Source organism: Callithrix jacchus, chromosome 5, assembly GCF_049354715.1.
Source record: "Callithrix jacchus isolate 240 chromosome 5, calJac240_pri, whole genome shotgun sequence".
Lineage (NCBI taxonomy): Eukaryota > Metazoa > Chordata > Mammalia > Primates > Cebidae > Callithrix > Callithrix jacchus.
In genome coordinates, this window is record NC_133506.1 from 18,703,498 (window position 1) to 18,729,375 (window position 25,878).

The 25,878-nt window shown below is 38.4% G+C and overlaps 1 pseudogene; it reads right to left on the bottom strand.

The window, feature by feature from the left end:
* The window catches only part of LOC100395926 (protein lin-28 homolog A pseudogene), a 29,658-nt pseudogene extending 4,324 nt beyond the window's left edge, over positions 1-25,334 (bottom strand).
* Positions 25,335-25,878: the final 544 nt, after the last annotated feature.

The following is a 25,878-nucleotide window of genomic DNA, read 5'->3' on the forward strand; positions in this document are numbered from 1 at the left end:
CAAGTTCATGGATGAGAACACTCAAACTCAATATTATAAAAATGTCAGTTTTTTCAAAATTAGTCCATAAATTCAACACAACCCAATCGAAATACCAACAAGGTTATTAATAAACTTAAAATTTTATTTAAAAATTCATAAGGAAGATTAAAGGGATCAGAACAGTCAAAATAATTGAAGAACAGTGTAGGGGTTCTTACTCTACAAAATAAGCATTATTATAAAAGTGCTATGATTAAGAGACTGTAATACTGGTTTAAGAATAGACAAAGAGATAAAGAATTCAAACACCCCAGAAACTGAACCACAAAACCTGGTCAACTTGACTTATGACAAAGACAAAGATAAATGAAAAAGGATAACCTAGTCAATAAAAGGCACTCGGGAAATGATGATCCGCTGAAAACAAATAGTATTCCTACCACCAACCATATGAAAAAAAAATTGCAGTTGAATGAAATGTTTCAATGTTGAAGGCAGAAAATCTCTTTCTGACTTTGGTGTATTGGGAGGATTCATTTTCATAATACACAAACAATAGAGAAAAACAAAAGATAAATCCAATCTCATGTTGTATTAAAAACTTCTGTGCATTAAAAGTCACAATTTTAAAAGTGTAATAACAACCTACAGATGTAGAGAGAATGTTTGCAAGGTATACGCACAACAAAGGAGTAGTACAATACCTTCTTTATGCATGTATAAATGTTTTCTATCTCTGTCATAATAAATTGCCATAAGTTTGGCAGCTTAAAGAGCACAAATTAATTATCTTACTGTTCTGTAGTAAGACACATGGCACAGGCCTTTCTAGGCTAAAATCAAGATATTCTATTAGAATGGCTTTTATCAAAAAAAGTCCTTGCAAGAATATGGAGAAAAGGAAACCTTTGTAGATTGTTGGTGTAAACGTAAATTATTATTCATTATGGAAAATACTATGGATGTTTCTCAAAAAATTTAAAATAGATTTAGCATATGATCCAATAATCCCACTCCTAGGTGTGCACCCAATGGAAATGAATCATTCAATGAACATTATTCAATGTTCGTTCAATACACTGAATCACTGAATGCACTGAACATACATTCAATACCATGTGACTGAGTTGAAGAGATATCTGTACTGCCATGTATTTTGCAGTATTACAGTAGCCAAGATATGGAGTCAACCTAAGTGTCATCAAGTAATGAATGGATAAAAAAATGTAGTATGTATATATTATACACACACACACCCACACACACACATACATATACATACACAGTGGAATACTAGTCAGCCAGCCTTTAAAAATAAGAAAATCCTGTCATTTACAATAACATGGATGTACCTGGAGGACATTATGCTAAGTGAAATAAGCCAGGCATGGAAAGAACCTTATATGTGGAATCTAAAAAAGCTGAACTCATAGGAGTAGAGAGTAAAATCAGGGACTGGAGGTTGGGGAGCTAGGAAATGGAGAGATGCAGGTGAGAGAGTACGAAGTTTGGTTAGACAGGTGGAATTAGTTCTGGAAATATATTGTACCGCAGAGTGACTGCGGTTTATAATAGTCTGCTGAAGATTTGAAAATTGGTAAAAGAATACATTTTAAATGGTCTTGCCACAAAAATGTATGTGAAGTGACAGATATTTTAATTAGATTGATGTAATCATTCCACAATGTATGCATAGATCAAAACTTCATGTTGTACCCCATAAGTATATATAATAAAATTAAATTAAGATGCTGGCAGGGCTGCACGCCTTTTTAGAAACTGTAGAAGAGATCTCTTCCTTTGTTCATAAAGATCATTAACAGAATTCAGTTCCTTATATTGCAAAACTGAGATCACCACATCCTTGCTGGCTGTCAGCTGAGTGCTGTCTTCAACTTCTGAAAATCATCCATATTCCTACCTCCATCTTCAAAGCCAACAACAGTAGGTTAAGTTCCTCTCATGTTTTGAATGTCTTCTTTCATTTAGCTCATCTCTCTAACCCTTTTTTTTTTTTTTTTTGAGCAGAATTTCTGGGTGTCATTTATTGACAGCAGTTTAAACACATTTGTTTCCTTCCTATGGTTGTTTCCTTAACGGCACAGAGCCCTTGAGAAGGTCAGGGCTCTGTGAACGAAGGAGCCAGAAACGCAGGCTGGACATGTCTTTGGCAAGCACGTTCAGTCCTAGCAAGATGCAATCCTTCAAGTTGTAAATTCCATTGGGTATTTGAGAAGGACCAAGGTTGGGGTAGAGGGGAAGTCTTCAACAAGACTCATATCTCTCCAGGCCTCTTTTCTCACGATCCAGGTCCATTCAAGTTGTAGGACACTGGGGAGCAACAATCAGGCCCACCCTCCTAAACAGGGGCAGATTCTTCAATCTGTGTGCAGTTCATACATACCTGCTTCCTCTGGTTGCCTAGTTAAAGAGAATCAGCCTTGTGGTCTCTGGCCTTCATATACTTCTCTCTTCTGCTTTTAAGAACTCATGTGAGTACTTTGGGCCCACATGGATGATAATTCAGGATAAAATATTCTCATCTTAAAGTTCTTAAATTAATCACAACTGCAAATTCACTTTTTCTATGTAGGGTAATGTATGTACAGGCCATTGTTTTGCCTGTGGGTATATCTATCTCTACCTATACATGTATCTTAAGATTAATGTAATTAAAATTACCTAGTTTTTAAAAAAGGGTTGAAAGATATGAGCAAGGAATTTAAAGAAGTTCAAACTAAAAAATGCATTAAAAGATTCTTCATATCACTAGTAAATAGTGTGAATAAAAAATAAAACTCTATCCTTTTACCTGACAACAGCTGGTGTTGGTAAAGGCATGAAGCAGTGGAAACTTCATTATTCTGACAGAACTTAACTGTAGAAAACTACTTAGAAGGGCAATTTCATAATTCTGGTTAAGTTAATGATTCATACCCCTCAATCCAGCCACTGCAGCTTCATGTAAGCATCCCTGAGATACTCTCATGCACAGCCAAAAAGGAGACAGGAACAAGGATTATCATTGCAACAGGATTTGTAATAGAAAAATAAGAGAAATAAATGTCCATCAATAAATCATTATCTAATTATTTTGTTTCATTCATACAATGAAACATTTTACAGCAGTGAAAAGATATGATCTAGAAATATGCTCTTCTAGATAAAAGAATCTGCAAAGATATTAAGTGAAAAAATCAAACTACAGAATATACTCAGAACAATATAAATTCTATAAGATTTGCAAGCACACAAAACAAAAGTGTATAATATTCTGTGATACAATCATATGTAGTAAAAATTATAAAGATGTGTGGAAGTTATTTTGACACACACATGAGAGTCAAAAATTTAAAATTCAGAAGAACAGTTTCAAGTGGGGATCAGGGAGAAATTTGGAGAATGCAACTCCATTAGCATATATATATATATATTTCCCATTTTTAAAATTTCTTATATATCTATTATTGCACTTTAGATTCTGGGGTACATATGCAGATCATGCAGGATTGTTGCATAGGTACATACCTGGCAATGTGGTTTGCTGCCTCCATCCCCCTATCACCTATATCTGGCATGTTATCCCTCTCCAACCTCCCTACCCCCTGTTGTCCCTCGTGTAGTCCCCGCCAACAGACCCCAGTGTGTGATGCTCCCTCCCTGTGTCCATGTGTTCTCATTGTTCAACATCTGCCTATGAGTGAGAACATGCAGTGTTTGATTTTCTGTTCTTGCATCAGTTTGCTGAGAATGATGGTTTCCAGATTCATCCATGTCCCTACAAAGGACACAAACTCATCATTTTTTTGTGGCTGCATAGTATTCCATGGTGTATATGTGCCACATTTTCCTTGTCCAGTCTATCATCAATGGGCATTTAGTTGGTTCCAGGTCTTTGCTATTGTAAACAGTGCCGCAATGAACATATGTGTGCATGTGTCTCTGTAACAGAATGATTTATAATCCTTTGGATATATACCCAGTAATGGGGGAGTCAAATGGGATTTCTGTTTCTAGGTCCTTGAGGAATCGCCACACTGTCTTCCACAATGGTTGAACTAATAAAGTAAATGATGAATAGATAAGTACTTGTTATTTTTATATACTTTACCAATGTAAGTAATTTTATAGTTTTATAAGAGATCGCGCCATTGCACTCCAGCCTGGGTAACAAGAGCGAAACTCCGTCTCAAAAAAAAAAAAAAAAAGAAAATCATCACTGGGAGTGAGATGAAGAAAAATTTAGAATGTGCATATAGGGATGCTGTAAAGCTAAAATGGCTATTGCAACAACTAGACAAAAGACGCTAAGATGCCAAAGCAACATGGTGATGAAAAAATATTCATTGAGGGGCAGATCCCAAATATATTTGGAGATTTAATATGCAAAACCAATTTAATAGAAGTGTTTCAATAGTAGAATCTAGGGTGCATTCAACTTCTTGATTCTGGTTGCTTTGAGAATATTGGCACCATCGACCAAGAAGTGTGGGGAGGAACAGCTTTCTAGGGAAGACAGCAATTTGAGTCTACACTTTTTGGCAATACTTGAGATGAAGTTTGGGTTAGTTACTCAGTAATACCCAATTACAGTCTTCATGTAATCATCCCTCCCTAAGAGGCCCCCAGATATGTGTACAAATGTGTGTATAAATGACATAGTAGTAAATAATGCTCTCTGGTCCACATTTGAATGCAAAACTCTGAAAGACTGGATATGACTCAAACTCCTGTGATCCAGACTTGAAGTCACGGCCAAACTTCAAGTTGTAACAGTGGACTTTATCACTTCAAATTAGAGGAAAAACTAATTCAGAGTCTCCCCAGCATAGGAATCAGAACACAGGTTTCAGTGCAGGGCTACAGGTTGAGAGAGTAAATACAGTGGAAACAACAAAATGTTGGCAATGTCTAGGCAAGAAGGTGCATCCAGGAGAAGGTTCATCAACTGGGAGAAAAAGAAAGTGTCCGGGACTAGCAATTTTCCAGCCTAGGGAAAAGATAGTGTGGTCAATAAGTGTAGCCCTTGCCGTTAAGTAACACCCATACCCGTCGTCCCCTACCTCGGCATTCTCAAGGCTCCTTGCTGAAAACACACTGGTTTCTCTGCCTGAGGGCATTTTGTTTGTTTGTTTGTTTTTCCCTGACCAGTGAGCCTGCTCCACTGGCATAAAAGGGAAGATACAACAAGTCTCAGAAGGAGCAATGACTGTTGAATACAGGAAGTGGATGTATATGTGCTGCTTACTCAGTCCTTGGGCAGGATCACTCTAAGGCTTGTGCATCACTGTCTCCTACAGTTTCCAATGCAGCTCAGTTGCCCACAGTGCTGACTTTCTTGATAATACATCCACTTTCCCGTATTGGCTTTCTTCTCTGTCCTATCTCCTGTTCTTACTCTCCTGGTGCGTGTCCCAATTAAACAATGTGCACTTGGGCCGGGCGCAGTGGCTCACGCCTGTAATCCCAGCATTTGGAGAGGCTGAGGTGGGTGGATCACGAGGTCAACGGATCGAGACCATCCTGGTTAACATGGTGAAACCCTGTCTCTACTAAAAATACAAAAAATTAGCTGGGCATGGTGGCACGTGCCTGTAATCCTAGCTACTCAGAAAGCTGAGGCAGGAGAATTGCCTGAACCCAGGAGGCGGAGGTTGCAGTGAGCCGAGATCGCGCCATTGCACTCCAGCCTGGGTAACAGGAGCGAAACTCCGTCTCAAAAAACAAACAAAAAACAATGTGCACTCAAGCTTCATGGTTTGCTCCTAGGGAAACTCAAATGAACACAACAAGACATTCAAAATGGCAATGGGCAATGGAATAGAGAGGGTGAATCCCAGCAGCTGTCTCCTTCAGATATTGTCTAGTCAGCTGGTGAAAGACTCCATGCATAGCTGGCACTTCAGTGCACAAGCTCTTGGCGTGTGATCAGTATTGCACCCCAACACCAACACTGACAGAGACCTTCCCAAAAGTACTCCATTTGTGTTGTTCTGTGACAACACCATATATGGCTGGTAAAATTTGCTTGGTAAGATAGAATGACCCATTTAATTCACGTTGCTATTACTCTGGCTAAAAGAATTTCTACTGTGTGGGAAGAAGCTCTGCTTGTGGAAATACTTTAATTGACAGCTGGGAAAAATTGTGGTGATAAAAGTTCATTAACTTTACCAGGTTTCTCTGAGTTTTACAATACCTGCCGTTTTTAAAGGCCACTGCCAGCTATCTTGGCAGAACAAATGAAAGGACCCTACGATAGTAACTCAAACTTCCTATTTCATGGCAAAGTCTGAAGTGAACCTGAGGCACTAGCAGGAAAACCATTCAAACAGTTCAAACAGCTGTTGGGAGAAACTGACCATTACCAGCTTTCTTTCAGATAGCTGGAGCTTCCAGTTACGTTTTTCAAAATATAATGCATGTACGACTTGTATCAGAACCCCTAGTGATTTTAAAATTGCTTTTAAAAATATGTGATCTTGGGATCAACATCAGATTTATTGACTTTGAATATACGACATAGAGCCCAAAACTACATTTTTAGCCAACTCATAAGGTAATCCTTCTGTAATCTCGAGGTTAGAATCATGCATGCTTCTTCAATGCTACCAATTTGAACTGTATTTAAGTTAGCAAGCATTCTTTTTAAAATAAGAAAATTAATGTGTTTTCAACCATTCATGTATCAGTATTGAATTCAAACTAATGGGAGCTGAGTTGGACTAAAGCAATGGTTATCAAACTGCATTCAGAATTTGCAAAACCAAGCATATGTTTAATTCAAATTATTTTTAAAATATCTTAAAGCTGTATTTTAACAACCTGCATATTCAAATGTATCACAGCCCAAAATTTTAACACATTGGAGACAACCAACTGAAGCCATGTTACCACTTCTACTAGGCTTTGTGCTGACTGGTAATAGTTTTCCACCTGGAAGAAGGTCATAGATAAGAAAGGTTTAAATTCTGCTCAAATGACTTTTTGCAGGAGTAAGCATTTCTGCACATATAAAATTGTACACCTGAGTTTCAAGAAGCTCATACTTACCATGTTCAGTTATGTGCCCGAGAAGTCCATGAATAGCAGCCTCTGCTCCCAGAACAGGAAATGATGCAACAAGAGAACACAGAGCACACTTAAGCGAATACCAGAGTTTTAGTGTTTACAAATGTTAAGTGGTTGGTCTATCATTTATATTTATATAGTTTTCATAGTATTTCAGGTAAAGGTGATAGAATCACTAAAACAAGAAATGGATCATAGGTTAAAGAAAGGAAAAAACCAAGAGAATTGTGCTCGTAGAATGGAGAGATTGAGCAGGCACAAGAAAAATTGACACACTATGGTGTAAAAAGAGCAACTGGTTTTTCAGCCAAAGAGAGGCCCACTGGTGAGGGTATGAAACAGAAGTCTTGTGAAAATTCTTGGGATGAGCCTCTGGAAGACAATAGAGCGCAGGAATAATTATTAGCCATTTGATTTCACCTTTATAAGGCAAAAGTGCCCAAGTGCTCCTGTGTTTTATGCAGTGATATTTCCCCGCTTTTTCTGTAGCCCTATCCAATTTACAATGCCATATTTAAAGCACACATAATGAGTATAAAAATAAGGATCTTGGTTTCTTTCAGCACAAAAATTACAGGGCTTTATATAAAAAATGTATGCAAGCCAAGTTTAGATCTGAAGATTAAAAATACATAAATAGGTTTAACATTAAATACACTATGGTGACCGGGCGCGGTAGCTCACGCCTGTAATCCCAGCACTTTGGGAGGCCGAGGCTGGTGGATCACGAGGTCAAGAGATCGAGACCATCCTGGTCAACAAGGTGAAACGCCGTCTCTACTAAAAATACAAAAATTATCTGGGCATGGTGGTGCGCGCCTGTAGTCCCAGCTACTTGGGAGGCTGAGGCAGGAGAATTGCTTGAACCCAGAAGGCGGAGGTTGGGGTGAGCCGAGATCGTGCCATTGCACTCCAGTCTGGGTAACAACAGCAAAACTCCATCTCAAAAAAAAAAAAAATACACTATGGCATCATTCAGAGTCATCACCAAATGTGAGTAACTGGAAGGGCAGGCTACACTGGTACAGAGTCATGCAGCAACAAAATGCAGTCAGTACCTTTGCCTGATGAGAACAGGGAGCATGCAACAGCCTTTACCCAACATTTATCATTGAGTTTTTGATCATTTTAAATTTAATTCGATTGAACACAAAAAGGGCTGATCTGTGGCCATCTTGACTTTATTTTTTAAGAAATCTGAGTAATTTTTGAGAGTACACTTTGAAGATAAACATCAGGAAGATTTATGTCAGAAAACGTTCCCAAATTTTTATGTGAAAATATGGGGATGTATTGCTAAATGTTTATATCCATGTTCAACTTGCCATCATATAATCTGGTTCTTATATGTGAGCATATCCAGGTTGATGGGGAAGAAGAGAAGGCACAAAATATGACAGGAGTAGAGAATTTCATCAAAACTTTGCTCCCAGACGGCACCACATCCCCAGCTTGCAGCCATAGCAGCCTACACACTGGTGTAGATCCAGCATGACCAGAGTGCCTGGAACCTGGGGAACCATTTGGGCCATAAAGAGTGAAGCACAGTAGGCAGGTGGATCATGAGGTCAGGATATAAAGATCATCCTGGTCATGGTGAAATCCTGTCTCTACTAAAATACAAAAAATTAGCCAGGCATGGTGGCATGCACCTGTAGTCCCAGCTACTCAGGAGGCTGAGGCAGAGGAATTGCTTGAATCCGGAAGACGGAGGTTACAATGAGCCGAGATCGTGCCACTCCACTCCAGCCTGGTGAAAGAGCAAGACTCCATTCAGGATTAAAAAAAAAAAAGGACACAACAAAATGACAGTACTAGTAGTGAGAGAAAAATGACAGTAGTTCCTTTGAGGCTGATCTCCATGCTTGGCCTCACTTTCATAATTGGAGATAATGTTGGAAGTGATGAGGAAATTCTGAAGTATAAAGAGACTAGCCAACTGCACCTCCAAGTCAACATGGCTGCCCAATCTTGAATGCCTTGCTGGGCTAAATGAACTTGATAAAACATTTTATAGCATGCCAACTAAAAAAATTTTTTTAAATTTTTCTGCAATTTTGAGTAAATCTCTAAAAAGATGAGCACTGAGAAAATTATTTAAGTGAATTGCTAAATCTCATGTTACTGAATGTACTTAAAAAGTATTTTTACCCCTCCAAAAGGAATGTGTATTAAATTCAATATTTAAAATACTTGGGTAGTTAGGTATTTAAAATAATTCTATTCTGAAATTAAATGTTTTTGTTTCATTTTCAAAATTGTACACACATATTTGTTTAAAGCGTATTTTAATATTTCAAAGTGATTTATGAACTTGTTACCATTTGCAGCGACGTATTTGTTGGAATCGGGATGTTTTTGACTTTATATGCAAAACATATTTTATAAAATGAGAAAAATTATATGACAAGTTTGGCTTAAGACTCTGAATGCCAGCAGTAAGTTCTGGTATTGTATCTGTGTTTAGGCAACATCCTCAATAAACTCCTCGTTGAACTTACAATAAGTAAACCTAACATATTTGAAACTGCAAAGGAATGTATAACAGAACAACACTGCTTTTATCTACCTGTTTATTGGAGGAAAGTGTAAAACTTCACAGGGTCTCACTATAAAGAGCATTTACAAAGCACAGCTCTAAGGCAAGAAGAATGGATTTGAAGATGACCTGGGAAAGCATGGGTTATAGGTACACATGAGTCCTGGGGAGGGGCTCTGTGGGTGCTGTGAGAAGAGGGAGACTCTGAGGAGGGAGGAGAAGGGAGCAAGAGAGGTCTAGAAAGGGTCATAAAAAGGAAGATCCAAAACATATTTTCCTCCCAACTTTTGCCAGATAGTAATTCTCTCTGCCCAGCAGTAAGAGAGTCTGTTCTTATATTAAAGTTTCAGAACAGGTACCAAATTGGAGTTGCCATTATAATGATGTTTTCTATTCAGAGGTCATAGTGATTGGTGACTTTTTTATGTCCACGATCATACATGAAAATTGCATCCTAGACCACATCATTCTAAAAGTTGAGGAAATATGCCCCCTATGTAATAAACTGATAAACTTTACGAACAGAATAGAAAATTTAAAAGGCTTAATAATTTTCATGCATTAAAAAAATGCTTCAAAGAAACCTCAATTTATTTCCCTCTCAGCACAGTTGTTTTTAGGAGGAAACAAAAATGCAAAGTTAAGTCAAAGTTCCAATTACAAAAAAGGTCAAATTAGAATTTGAAAAATGTACAGAACATGATAAATAGAAAAATAATTAGTTTTAACCTCTTGGGCAACTCGATAAAAGTGGGAAATGAATTGTATGCTCAATAATTAAGGTGGAAGCCCAAACACACCAGGCTTTGAGCACACCTTGAGGTCTTCTGAGGAAAACAAAGCAATTTATTATCTAGGCCAAATCTGAAGAGGTGGCCTTGAGGGCAGAGGGCTTGATGCAGTGATACCAACTCATGGGGCATTTTAGCTGTGTGATAAATGCCTGTCAGGACTCCAATGCAAGGAAAAACATTTTCAGGTGAAATCAATTGTAAAATAATATACTGTGATAAAAGAAAATCAGTTGCAAAGCAGAATCAAGGAAAACTGTAACCTTTAACCTGAAGTAGCAGGTTGGTACATCATTTTGTTCTGTTAGGCAGTGAGGCAGTAACACATATCTGAGGATTTATGTTAGTAAGATTTTCTTGGCTCTTGAATCAGAAATCCTTTTAGTTATGCAGGCAAACCAAGTAGAAATGATTTGTACTCCAGTGACTGTTGGGATTTGCTGGTTTTAAATTTAGATGATTTCAAATTTTGGTTGATCATGAACTGCTATCAAAGGGGATAAACATTATATGTGTTAGTTATCTTTTGCTGCATGACAAATTACTCCGAGACTTAGCAGCTTAAACAAAATACATATTTATTATCTCACACAGTATTTGTGAATTAGGAATCCAAGAGCTTCTTAGGAAGCTAGGATTGCTGTCTTTGGAAAGCTTGACAGCGGCTGGAGGATGCACTTCTGAGGTGCTGGCTGTTGGTGAGGCCTCAATTCCTGTCCTGTGGGTCTCTCTAGAGACCTCTTGAGTGTCCTCAAGACATGGTGGCTGGCTTCCCTTCGAATAAAGGATCCAAGGAACCAAGACAGTAGCCATAATGTGTTTTATGTATTCTTAGAGCGTATTCATTGCCATTCCTGCAGCATTCCCCTAGTAATGGTCTTTTTACATGGGAGGGAACCACACAGACATAAATAACAAAATGGAGACCAATAGGGGGTCATCTTATAGGCTCACTACCACATTCCCAAAAGTAAACTTATGTGGGTCCTAATCCTCTTCTATTCCTTTCCTACTTTAGGAGGATAAAAACCTCCATAATGGCCTCAAACTTAAAATACTAACCGGATAGAGCCATTTCTAGGAGGAAAATCAAATAAGAGGCTGCTTAAAATGGGAACACGGAGGTATTTAGAGCTGTACAGATTCTGGAAATGCTAAGACCAAAGGGATGCCCCGGAGAATCTGTTCGGAAAACTGAGTACCAAGGCTGACCACAAGAACACAGGTAGTAACCAACTAAGAAAGCTAAACAAATGGTCCCATCTCAGAGGGAACTGGTGGATAGCACAGACTGCTAAAAGGTAGCACAGAGGTAGATTTAGAGACCATGTATTGCCACAAAAAGATCATCTACTATTCTCAGGAGCTGATGTGATTGAAGACTATGCTTCTTGAAAGACTTACCACTACTGGCACACTGCACTTTTAACGGAATTTCCTGCTAAAATTAGAAGTTAAAATCATAGTGTCAAGAATACTTTCATATACATGGAGGGATCTCAATCCAGGAACAATGTGAATTCCACTTTCTCTTTGCCTTTCACTAAAATGTCTTGATTCTTTGCGACATGCTTAAATGTGTAAGACATCTGGCTTATAACCACTGGTATGCTGGTAAACGCTTAACACCTGATTCTCCAGGATATATATATATACATACACACATATATATATATATATATATTTTTTTTTTGTAGCATTTGACAGTTTCCATAGTGGAAATATTTCCATCATGGCTGACATCAAGCTACCAATGTGCTGTTACATGCACAGCTGGAAAGAGATGAAGAGATGTGCCCACTCAGTTCCAGCACACTGCTTACGACACAGACTTCATATATTCAGTTTTTTGATACCTCCCAGATTTTGTCTCTCTGAGCTTGTCTCATGTCTTGGGTAGACATTAGCAAACTTTTCCTTTAATATTTCAGGCTATATGTACTATACAGTCTCTGTGGCAACTATTTAACTCTGCTATTATAGGACAAAAGCAGCCACAGGCAATTTGTAAATAGTAGTCACAGCTGTTTTCCAGGAAAACCATTTATGCAAACAGGTGGTGGCCTGTTAGCTATAATTTTTGTAATTTTCTTACCTGTGATGCAAGTAAGCAAATTCCCTGGAAGCAGAGCCTGAGGCAAGGATGTTGAGGAAGGACTCTAGGTGAAACCTACAAGGCAGTTAGGCAGCAAGACAAGGAAAGGCAAAGGTCTGAGTAAGAATATGGCGTGAGTTAAACAAAGTCTAATCTTGGCCCGATCCCATGTAAGAGCTCTGGAGCATAAGTCACACTGCAGTATTGTCCTACCTTGAAAACAATGGGCTGGGTTTTTGGTCCCCAGGTCAGTCAGTTGTTGGCCAGGCTCCTGAGTGGTGATTGTGGAAAAACCTCCAAAGGGTCTCCATCTCTGAGAAAGGGGGTTCTACCAAGCACAATGGTTTGGAGAAGTTTACAGCTATGAGCTATTAATAGCAAAACTCACTGATGACTGTACTAGCTGGTAAAGAGGATCTAGCCTGGTCCCATCAGTGTCCACTACAGCACAGGCTCTCAAACATAATGTGCATGAGAATCTACTGGAGGGCTTGTAAAGACATCGGTTGCTCGGATTCACCTCCAGAGTTTCTAGATGGTCTGAGATGGGAGACCCAATAATTCACATTTCTAAATTCCCAGATGATGCTAATATTGCTGAACCTGGAATCAGAGATAGATTTCAGACACCATGTATGGTCACAAGAGAAAGGTTATCCACCCTTTTCAGGAGGTGACATGAAGATTATGCTTCTTGGGAAACTCTACCACTATACTTGTACACTTCTCTTTTAATTGTATGCCCTGCCAAAATAAAAGGAAATTAATATCATAATTTTAAGAATGCTTTCATATACATGGAGGGATCTCAATCCAAAAACAACATTAATGCAATTTTCTTTTTCCCTTTCACTAAAGGCATGTTGCAAAGAATCAAGACACTTTGAGAACTACTGTATCATGATAATAATTCCTGAAAGCAGAAAGCTAAGGTCTTAGATAACCCACAGATTTTATTATGGCTTATGATCGGAAGGATGGGAGGGGAGGTATAGGGGAAGAAATGAGTTTCCCAAATGGTTTTCATTCTCTCTGGTTATGGCTTTGCCTTATTTAATAAATCTAGCTTTCATCTGAGATACATTTATAGTATACTGCATAGATTTACTAAAAAAAATTCACAAGATTACCTAAAGAAAATTTAAGAATTGAATCCTTTTAAACTTACTATGTCCCTATTTCTGACCCCTACCACTTTCTATATTGCATGAGCCAATCTACGACACCTTTAGGCAATAAGTTATCAAGAAGTATCACTTCTGACTTGGAGCTGATCTTTATCATCCAACTTCCATGACGTAGAGAAGAAAACAAACTACCAGCTTACCTCCCAGGCTTAACCTAGCACCTGCCTGTGATGTCTCGCCTCCAACAAGTGCTGATGGTGGGAACTTGGAGGACAGGGGTTATTGCCACACCTTAGTGCAGGTAGAAACAAAACTAGTTGTGAAAACGAGCAAACCCAGCAGCACAACTGAAAATCTACATGAGGAATGCCACATCTGTGCTGCTGGTCAGGGCATTTAGTTTTGTCACCTTGAATGTTTCTTTTCTCCAGTGAGTCCACTGTTGGCAGCCTCAAAAAGGAAAGCAGGGGTTCAGTGCCCCTGGTGAACAAAATAATCTGATAATTTCCCAGATATTCTCCAGATGAAAGCCAATTTCCCAGATACAGCTACAAACTCTCTAAAAAGGCTTTTCTAAAGCTAACAGCTTTACATGTGCCAAGATCATTATTAGCTCATTTTCAAAAAGGGAAAAAATCATAACAGTACTTGTGATGTTCTCCAGCTTACAAACAGGTTGTGTGGTCTAATCTTGCATCTTTATTTTCCATTTTAATCTTAAGGAAAGTCGATAGCTGAGTTTTGGCTCATGGAACAGAACCACAGGATCTCAGAATTGGAAGAGTTATTAAAGAATTCTAGAACATTCTGATGTCTTGACACAGCAGGATGACAGATCAGTTTGAAGTATGATCCAATAATTTGTTCCTAATGACAAAGAGCAACATTTGCAAATAATTAACTTTTTAAAATGGCTTGCAATGGATTTGAATTACTTTTATAATGTTAATGTCATGCTCTTGCATTCTCCCATTTTTGTTTTTTGTTTTTCAGCATGTGAGAAAATCTTGATATTAAAGCTCATGTTTCTAGAATCATGCCTCTCCCTGCATTCTGCCAGTAGGGGTGTTTCAGTCGGAAATATCAATGCACATATAGATGAAGAATTGCTGGTGTGAGAAATACCATGTGAACCACAAAGTTAAATCATATATAGTCTTAATGTTTCTAGTAGTCACATTAAGAGAAGTAAAAATAAACAGATAATACTAATTTTAATAATATTTTAATGTTACCTAATATACCCAAAATATTATCATTTAAACATAATCAATATTTTTTAAATGAGATATTTTTGCATTCTTTTTAAAATATTAATTCCAGAAAATCTGGTGAGTACAGCAATCTTAATTTGGACTGGCCAGAGCCCAGAAATCTCATAAGGCTGGAAGTGACCACATTGGACTGCTCAGTTCTAGATTGATTTCCTTAACTTGTGGTAAGAAACAGAATCCCAAGGCCCAAAGTAACTTGACCAAGGTTCTGAAGCTGATTAGAAAAGAAAAAGGGAGGTAATCTATGCACTGAGTCTCACACTAGCAAATCACAGCACCTAGATTATACAGAAGTTATTGTTGGATTTAAGTCTTTCCCTCCTAAGAAAAAGCTAAATAAGAACAGACCAACTTGACCTTAGAGAAATATAGTGCAATGATTAAGAACAAGAGGCTCTGGGGCAAGAATGCTGGGATTCCCAACCTGGTTCTTCTATATACTAGTTGTGCCATCTTAAGCAGGCTATTTAGCTTCTAGTGCTTCAGTTTCCCTGTCTGTAGAGTGGAGATGTTACTAATACTATCTGCTTCTTAAGGTGATATAAGAATTAAATGTATCAACATATACACATAAATTCTCATACATATAGATATATGAAATTCAGAAAAGTAACTGGAAAATAGAAAGTATTATGTAGGTGTGAGCTATATATCACTAAAATTTTCCAAAATTTTATGAGAAACAATTTGGGGTGAGTATAAATTACAATCAAACGTATATGCTTCTCCCTGACAATCCTGCACTATATTAGAAAAAAAGGGTGTAATATGTCACTACAGGGTATTTATTAAAATGAGAGCTTTTAGAGAATTTTTAATTTCAAAAATGTTTTTGCCAAAATTAGCCCTTGATTAACTTTTTTGAGCAAAAAATAATCTAAATATAAACCTCCCCATACTCCCAGTAATTGGTTTTATTAAGGCATTAATATATTGTTTTTGCAGTGCTCTTCCTGATTTCTAAAAGGAATGCAGATGAGTTTGGCTGTCCTTTGCATTCAAGGAAGGCACACATATGTATCCAAAATCTTAACACAAAGCACAAAAATTGTGATTGCCAGATTCCACATGGATCAAACCCGTTTATTTACTGCCTAGTGTGTAAAAAATAAGACCTACAGCCAAAGTTTCTCCAAAGTCTGCTTTATAGCCACGAATAGTTTTTGGATTGTGTGTGTGTGTGTGTGTGTGTGTGTGTGTGTGTTTTACAAACTTAGGGGAATAAAGGTCAAACTAATTTTCTCTATTCCAAAACAAGAAAATCATTCTGTAAAACATGTCCTAAAAGTAATAACATCTGATTACCAAAGAAGGTCAATTATCGAAGGTATTTTAGTAGCTGATGTTTGGGGGAATTTCTTAGGTGAATTTATTGTGGGTAGTTTGTGAAATGGGGTCATAGCCCCATAGTTTACTTTAAAACTTTCTTACACTGAACCAAGGTACAGAAATACGATATTTCACCTCAGCTGGTGACATTTGTTTTCAGAATCCAGAATGGTTTTATGTGCTAAAAGTCGTATTATTTCTTGGGGACTATACTATTTTAGATTTATGTATATAGTGCCTGTTCCGTGAATAGGCTAAAGCCCTTTTACATATTAGTAATGCTATCCTTTGAACCCAAAGATAACCCCGTGGCTGGTGGTGCTTTCAAGAATGGGGTATTTGGGGTGAGATATGGAGGCCCAAAATATTTTTTCATAGCGAGTAACTGTCATACTATGCCTTTGGGTTATCACTGGGCCTGCTGGTCTGACTGCCACTGCTCACTGGGACTACTACTTTGTCTTTGGTAGCCTATAGTTTCCCACACAAAAAATAATAGTAATAGTGAAGTGGGCTATGACTGCTTGCTGTATGTCAGATTTTTCTCCTTCAAGCTGGGATTTGAACACACTTCCTTACGATGATAAGGAAGGATTCTTTGCCTCCACAATGCAGTTCTTTTCTCCTTCATGACTCCAGTCTACTCTCAATTTATGTTGACATAGACCTTAGTGAGCTTTTGACATCTGTTCCTCAGATCTAAAGGAATTCTTTAATGGTAAGCACTATTGTAATGTTTGCTGATTGTCAACATTTTATAGCCTGGCCAGATATCTTACTATTTATTTTTCACCAGGGACTTGAGAAAGATTTGGAAAATCAATAGCTTATTTTCTTTCCAACTCATCTGAAGCAAAATAGCACAAGTAAGAAACAATTTCGCTAATAACAGCAATTCAGGGATAGGTACATTAAGTATATTTTCAGGCTCATAGGTACAGTCAGTGCCAAGTAGTAATCAGTACTCTTCTCACAAACATTGCAGAAGGAAGACTGCTAGATTTAAAATCAAAGGAGGTAAATACAATTTCCTTTGAACTGCCTACTATGTGACTTTGGCAAATCCCAGAATATTTCTGAGCTTTCATTCCCTCATACATAAAATAGGGCTTAGAAGTCCAGTAGGAGGTCATTTTGCCTTCACAGCTGAGATGACCCTTTCTAAGTGACAACAATCCATTCTCACTTCATATCATATGGCAGGGCTCTCAGTGATCCCGCCGCAGCCCTGCCCTCAGCAGGACAAGCGACATACTCTAATCCAATCACAGTCCCTTCCCCACATTTCAATCTCGAGTGGGCATTCATAGAATGGAGAGTGAAGGAACTGAGCCACTTTGGTAGACCCATGAATTCTGGCTATTTTACTGAGTGAGGGCTTATACATAAATTGCCCCATTTAGTTCTCACAACCACTGAACTTACAATGTTTATCTATGAGACAGCATATCATTGCCTTAAATCAGAGTTCTCCAAAAGCAGAAGCCATGGCAGAATTTGGAACCACACAGTTTCTTTGAGAGGTAATTCCAGAAGGCATGGGATGACTGTGGTGAGACAAAGAAGGTAGAAAAGACCGTCAAGATTATATTCATGATCCTGACACAGCTTTTATGATGTGCCCTGTGCACTGTAACCTCTTCAAGGATCCTAAATCATGAGTAAAACTACATATTTAGATGCTTCATGCGAGTGAATTTTTGTGTGATATTCTTTTATGGTGTTTTGTAGAAACCAAGAGAATGACTTTTATATTTGGGTCAGTATGGGATTCTGTGGAAGTGGTGTAAGGGAAAACAGTAGCTCAGAAACAGAAGATACCATACATTTTTTTAGGACTCAGAAATCATGCAGTGAACTTCAAGATTTCACGGGATATGGAATGGGAAGTTGACCTAAGAATGTAAAATTGGGGGCAGCACTATTTTTTTCTTTCTAAATCGTCAAGATCTGGTAAACCCCAGATAATGACAAACTTACATTAAGACAAATAAACACAAAGTCACAACTGCACATCTATTGAATTTTTTAAATTCATGTTTATTCAAATTTGGGGCCATGGCAAAGAAGAGCTTCTGGATTTGGATTGATTCTCAATAAAATATGCTCTATCCTCAAAAGCCCACACTGGATATGAATTCACCCTAAATATTAAATGGCAGTTGGTACCCCTATAATTTGTGTTTCCTTCCTTAGAATGGTACCTAATAATACATAGCTTTGCCAAGGATATGAGATCTGTCAAGTAGGAAACCTGAAATATAAAACTCATATTCTATTTTATTTTTATATTGCAGTTTACAAGATGAATCTCTGGAAGAACAAAAACTGACTTCCCCTTCTTTCCACAGGAAGAAAAAAAAGGTGGGGAAAGGCGGGCTTATTTGGCAAACAGGCTGAATAAGCTCTGACTACATCATAACTTTTTCCAACAGCATCTTAAATCCAAGTTATTATTCTAAGTTGTTTATTTGGTACTTTGTATTGCTTAACACTCACTGCTGGCAGATTTAGGATAGTCTATAAGTCTTGCTTTGTGCTTGAATCCTTGAATAACCTGAAGATGGATAATGGTAAAAGCAAGTTGGTTCTGAGACGCTTTTAAGAAACACAGCCTCAGCTGGGTGTAGTGGCTCACACCTGTAATCCAAGCACTTTGGAGGCCAAGGCGGGCAGATCACCTGAGGTTGGGAGTTCAAGACCAGCCTGGCCAACATGGTGGAACCTCGTCTTTAAAAAAATAAGAAACACAGCCTCAGTAATATAAAATAAGGTAATGAATTTTAAGAATGTGATCACAAATTCTCAAACTTTGCGATCCATAGAAAATGAACATTACTTTTATTGCTGTCAGAGAACTCACATGCCAGATTTAAAATTTCATATTGTTTTAAGAAATAAAGACAAAAATCAAACAAGAATCAGTAGTGTTTCTATACACCGATAATGAACTAGCTGACAAAGAAATCAATAAGGCAATTTCATTAACAATGGCTATAAAAAATAAAACACCTAGGAATAAATGTAGCCAAAGAGGTGAATGATCTCTACAAGGAAAACTACAAAACACTGAAGAAATAAATTTGAGAGAACATAAGCAAATGGAAAGACATCCCATGCTCATGGATCAGAAGAATTAATATTGTTAAAATGACCATACTGCCCCTAAACAATCTACAGATTCAATACAATTCCTATCAAAATACTGTAATTGTTCACAAAATAGAAAAAAAGTTCTAAAATTCATATGGAACCAAAAAAGAGTCCAAGTAGCTAAAGCAATCAAGGGCACAAAAAAAAAAAAAGAAAAGAAAAAAGCATATTGGAGGCATCATATTATCTGACTTCAAAATATATTACAAAGCTACAGTAATCAAAAATAGCATTGTATTGCTATAAAAACAGGCACATAGACCAATTAAACAGAATAAGGAATCTAAAAATAAATACGTATTTACAGCCAACTAATTTTCAACAAAGGCACAAAGAACATATACTGGGGAAAAGACACCCTTTTCAATAAACGGTGTTGAAAAATTGGATATTTATATGCAGGAGAATAAAATTGGACATTACACCATATACAAATTTAAGATGGATTAAATACTTAAATATAAGACCTGAGACTGTAAAAGTACTAAAGGTAAACAAAGGGAACACTCTAGGACATTGATCTATGCAAATGTTTTATTGCTAAGAACTCAAAGATACAGATAACAAAAACAAAAATAGACAAATGGGACCATGTTAAACTAAAGAGCAAGAAAAGGAATAGTCCATAGACTGAAGAGACAACATAGTGAAGGGGAGAAAAATATTTGCAAGCCATTCATCCAGCAAGAGACTAATACCCAGAATATATAAATAATTCAGCAGTTAACAAAAACAAATAATTCAATGAAAAGTAGGCAAAGAACATGAATAGACATGTCTCAAAAGAAGACATACAAATGACCAAGTATATAAAAAAATTCTTATCATCAATTATCAGGGAGATGCAGGTCAAAATCACAAAGAGATATCATCTCACCCCAGTTAGAATGGCTTGTTTTCAGTAAAACAAAAGTAACAGATGCTGGCAAGGTTTGGGGAGAAAAGGGAACTCTTAGACACTGTTGGTGGGAACATAAATTAGAACTGTCACTATGGGAAACAGTACGAAGTTTTCTCAAAAAACTAAAAATAGAACTACCATATTATCCAGCAATCCCATTTTGTGGTATTGATTTGAAGGAAGATAAATATGTATATCAAAAGGATACCAGCTCTTGCATATATACTGCAGCACTATCTGCAATAGCAAATATATGAAATCAGCCTTAGTGTCCATCAGTAGGTGAATGGATAAATAAAATGTGGAATATGTACACAATGGAATACTATTTGGCCATTAAAAAAGAATAAAATCGCACCATTTGCAGCAACATGAATGAAACTGGAGGTCATTATGTTAAGATAAATAAGTCAGTCACAGAAAGACAGATATGGTCTGTTCTCCTGCTTATGTGGGAACTGAAAAAGTTAATCTCATAAAGGTAGAGAGTGGAATGACGGATACCAGAGGCTGGAAGTGTGTGCAGGTAGGCGTGGAGGATGAAGAGAGGCTGATCAATGGGTAGCAACGTAAGGTCAGATTGAAGGAGTAAGTTCTAATATTCAAAGCAGAGTAGCAACAATGTATTGTATATTTCAAAGTAGCCAGAATAAAGAACTTGAAATGTTCTCAATACATAGAAATGATAAATATCCGAGGTGACAAATATCCCAAATATTCTATCTTGATCATTACACATCCTATGCATGTAACAAAATATTGCATATACCCCATAGATCAATAAAAAAGAAGACTGGGCACCGTGGCTCATGCCTTAATCTAAGCACTTTGGGAGGCTGAGGCAGGCAGATCACTTGAGGCCAGGAGTTGAAGACTACTCTGGCTAACATGGAAAAACCTGTCTCTACTAAAAATACAAAAGCTAGCTGGGCATGGTGGTGCATGTCTATAATCCCAGCTACTCAGGAAGCTGTAACACGAGAGAGAATTGCTTGAACGTGGGAGGCAGGGGTTACCACTGCACTCTAGCCTGGACAATAGAGCGAGAGTCTATCTCAAAAAATAAAATAAAATAAAATAAAAGAGTGACTGCTCCATGCCTCCCATCCTTCTCCCTTATGAATAGAAGTGATTGTTCTGACTTTCCTGTTCCTATTCTACCATTGTGCATTGGATTTTCCAATGCAGAGATGGCTATAAAATTGTGGGCTTTGAGCCTGATCTCATGATTGGATGAGACCTTGCAGGATGTTCCATGGGGCTTTTGAGTGTAGTTTGTAGGCATAATGGAAAGAGGAGGAGATCTGTGACTAAGAGGACAGACGAAAACAGATTACATTCTTATTCCTAATATTTACTCTCACTTCCATAAGAAGCTTATACTCCTCGGCCTGTTGCTATGAGATGCAATGTTTCTGTGAGAAAGACATGTCTGCATACCTGCCTCTGTAGAGGCTGGACCAAGTGGCATGCTTTCGCCAACACAATACTGGCAGATGTAATGTTTGCCACCGAGGAGTGCAAGCCTTAAAAGCTATCATGTGTTTCCTCCATCTGTCTTGCTCTTTCCCTCTGCCAGAGAATATGCACTTCTAAAGTGTGAGAGAACGTGGAACGGAGTTGGGCAAGCGGCAGCAGCCAGCTGCACCTGCCCACAAGTAACAAATGCTTGTTGTTGGAAGGTACTGAGATTTGGAAATTGTTACCAAATGAAAGCAAACTAATGAAGAAATCTGACTCTTATAAAAGGGTTTCACAAAAGTTTGTTGCAGCCGATACTAGCATAGCTACACGGCTTTTGTGGTTGTTGTTGCTAATGTTTACCGGGTGCACATTTATCTATTATTTCCAGACCTCTCTACTCATGTATTTGACATGTCTTTCGTGGGGATCATATAGCTTGAGCAATGGTTATCAAACTTGAGCATGCATTAGAATCACCTGGAGTGCTTGTTAAAAAACAGGTCGTTGGGACCCGGCACCACAGATTCTGTTTCAGTGGGTTCAGGGTAGGTTTGGGAATGCGCATTTCTAACAAGTTTCCAGGTGATTCTGATGCTGCTTGGCCCAAAGATCACAACGTAAGGACCACTCAGCTAGTTGTTCCCTTTTTTTTTATTTTTCTCTTGCCTGACAAAATTTTCCTGAAACATTTAAACCATCTTTATCCACTATAATTACTACTACACCTATAACCATGTCTATTATTATTTTCAAGTTTATTTATATTGTTTGTGTGTGTGTGTCTTTCAATCACTTCTCTTTTTGTTAGTCTTATCATGTATGCAAATTGTCTTATGAAATTTCTATCTAGAATCTGAATCTTGAATTTCAAAAAATACATCCTCTAGAGTTTTCTTTTATGAGAATCTGTTAGTGATTGTTTCTATTTACACATTTGAACAGACCTTATTTTCACAGTGAAAAAAATCATTTTTAATGGAAAATTCTAGGTTAACTATTATTTTCTCCCAGATCATTGAATACATTGTTTGACTATCTTCTGGTTTTCATTGATTTTACTGAAAGATTGCAGTTGGTTAAGTTGTCTTTTTCACTGAGTGCCCTTGAAAATCTGTTTGCCATGGATTAGAATTTTTTTTTTTTTTTTTTTTTTTTTTTGAGATGGAGTTTAGCTCTTGTTACCCAGGCTGGAGTGCAATGGCACAATCTCAGCTCACCACAACCTCCGTCTCCTGGGTTCAGTCAATTCTCCTGCCTCAGCCTCCTGAGTAGCTGGGATTACAGGCACATGCCACAGTGCCCAGCTAATTTTTTGTATTTTTAGTAGAGATGGGGTTTCACCATGTTGACCAGGATGGTCTCGGTCTCTTGACCTTGTGATCCACCCACCTTGGCCTCCCAAAGTGCTGGGATTACAGGCTGGATTAGAATTTTTAAAAAATTTTATTCTGTTTTAAATTTGTTGGGCATCCTAAACCTGAACGGTTTTGTCTTACTTTAGTTATAGAGAACTCTCCAACGACATTTTGCAAATATTTTCTCTTCTTCATTGTCTTTCTAAGCTTTATTCTAAATACAATTTTCAGATCTATATCTCAGCTAAAAATAATATTCTCTTCAGCTGGATTTAATCTTCTCTCAAACCTATCTACTAACTTTTAAAAACTTTATAATTACATATGTATTTTTATGTCTAGAAGTTCTATTTGGTTTTATCAAACCTTATTATTTTTATGAGTTTCTTTCTTCTTGCTCATATTTTCAATCTCATATATAAATTATTAAAATGTATTAAACATCCATTTTATAGCTCAGCTGGATAATTATAATACCTGAAGTATTTGCTGATCTAATTCTCTCTCCCTGCATTTGTTTTCTTTTGTTTTTAAAAGTTATGGCTTGTGATTTCATACCCGTAATAGACTGAATGCTTGTGTTCTTTTTAAAATTCATATGTTAAAACTGAATCGCCAATGCAATTGTATTTGGAGGTGAGGCCTTTGAGAGGTGAGTAGGTCATGAGGGTGGAACCCTCATGTAAGGGATTAGTATCCTTATTAGAAGACTCCAAACAGCTTCCTTGCCCCTCTTTCCACCATGTGAGGATACAAGGAGTAGATGGCTATCTGCAACCTGAAAGAGCACACTCACCCCAATTCAATCTGATCTCAAACTTCCAGCCTTAGGGACTGTGAGAAATAAATATTATTTAAACCATGCCATTCTAAAGCAATTTGTTATAGCAAGCAGAATTGATTAAAACAATACCCTCAGGATGTTTTCCATGGAACTTCCCTGACATGTGAGTTGAAGGTGAGTCTCTGCGCTTACTCAAAGTGTGGGATCCATGTGCCAGCAGCACAGGGTTCACCTGTGAGATGTAAGACCTGCAGAATCTCAGGCCTGCCCCAGACCTCCTGAATATGAATTTCCATTTTAGTCATAACCTCATGCACAGGAGAATTTAGAAAAGGATAGCTAAGGGAGAATTTGGATTTCTGGGTCTTTTGTGTTTTAGGGCTTTCTTGCCAGGTACCTGGAGAAATCATTGCACCTTACATGAAATTCTAAGCTGGAGGCGTTTGGGGATCACACAGGTTTTGTCAATTCAGGATGCAAACTTATGTGCAGGCTGGTTAAAATTCTAAAACAAGATGTTTTTCACCTTTCACTCAGAACCAAGGTTCAAGAGGGGCAAATTTCCCAGCAATTCTCTCATAGAGCAGGGGGACAACAAAGATTGACTAACAGATCCCATTATACCTAGAGGGCAGTTCCTTCTAGCACCTATTTTGGGAGCAAAGATAAACCTGCTCCATGGCGTGGTGACAGCAGAAGGCTATATCTCCTACTTCTTGCAAGCCCAGAAGGCCATAAAAGCGGAGGCTCCACATCACACAGCTTCAACAAATGCCTTCTGGACAAACTTCCTCCTCCTACATCCTGCCTGATTCCTACCTGTACTGTTTTTAGCTTTTGAATATTCTTTCTTCTTATCAGTTTAGTAATAAATTTGAACATGTTCTGCTTTTCAATACTTATGAGTATTTTTGTTCTAGTAGAAATGTCTTTTAGACATTTCTTTGTATACTCCAGGAAATAGAAACTCAAGCCTTAAGACTTTTACTTTCATCATGAAGAATGCACACCTAGGGCACAGATGGTGAAATGATTAATTTGATGACCAAAAGAAGAAAACCAATCTAGAAAGCCTTTTGACTCTTCCCTATTACCTTATTTCAATCTCCCATCACCCCCATACTCAATCTAATTATTGCCATCCTCCCTTCACTCATGAGAAAATGGAAGCCCAAGAGGGACAGAATTTTCTCAAGGTCACCCATCCGCAAAGTACCACTCTTTGGACCCATGGTCACCTGAATCCAGTGCTTGCTGTCCAGTGTTATGCTGCTATTCTGAAACCACTCTACCCTCCCTCCTGATGGCAGCAGCAGGCTTTCTAGAGCAGCTGCTGCTATCATGCCAGCTGCTACAGGGAGGACATGGGGAGGAGGCAGAGCTAGGTCTCTAGTTTGGTGCTGTGCTCCACAGAGCTGATAGGAGTCCCCCTGGAGACTGTCACCCTGAGAGCCACTGTGATGGGGCATGGAGGGGTGGGCAGAGAGGGGCCCAGTAAGGACCTGGAACCCCCACCCCAGGCTGAGAAAAGGCATGGCCAGGGCTGCCTGCACACTCCATGGAGTTAGCAGGAGCCCCACCCTCCCCAAAACAGGTTTCCTCTCTGCACTCTGCACCCTAGAGTCCTGGGAAGCTCCTTTCAGCCCCGCAGGCTTGGGGGCATCTCCTACTGCCTGGCCTCTCCCTACTCCCGGAACCCACTCCCATCTAAAGTGGAGTTGGGGCCAAGCCCAGTCAGGTGTACATACACTCGAGGCAGCTCTGTCACACCAGCCCCCTGCCGCCTGGGCCATCTCCAGATTTTGAGGACCAATAAGCATGGGGGGAGAAGCCAAGGTGGAGCTAAGGGCAGCTCCTCACTGGCCTGCAGGTGCCCCTTGGTGCGAGCAGCCTGGGTACCATTGACAGTGGCAGGAGGCAGACAGGCTCCTGGGTGGAAGGTTGGGGGTGCCCAGTGAGGCAATATCTTCAGGTCAGAAGGGGCCTGAAGGTTGGGGGCCCAACTGTAGTCCC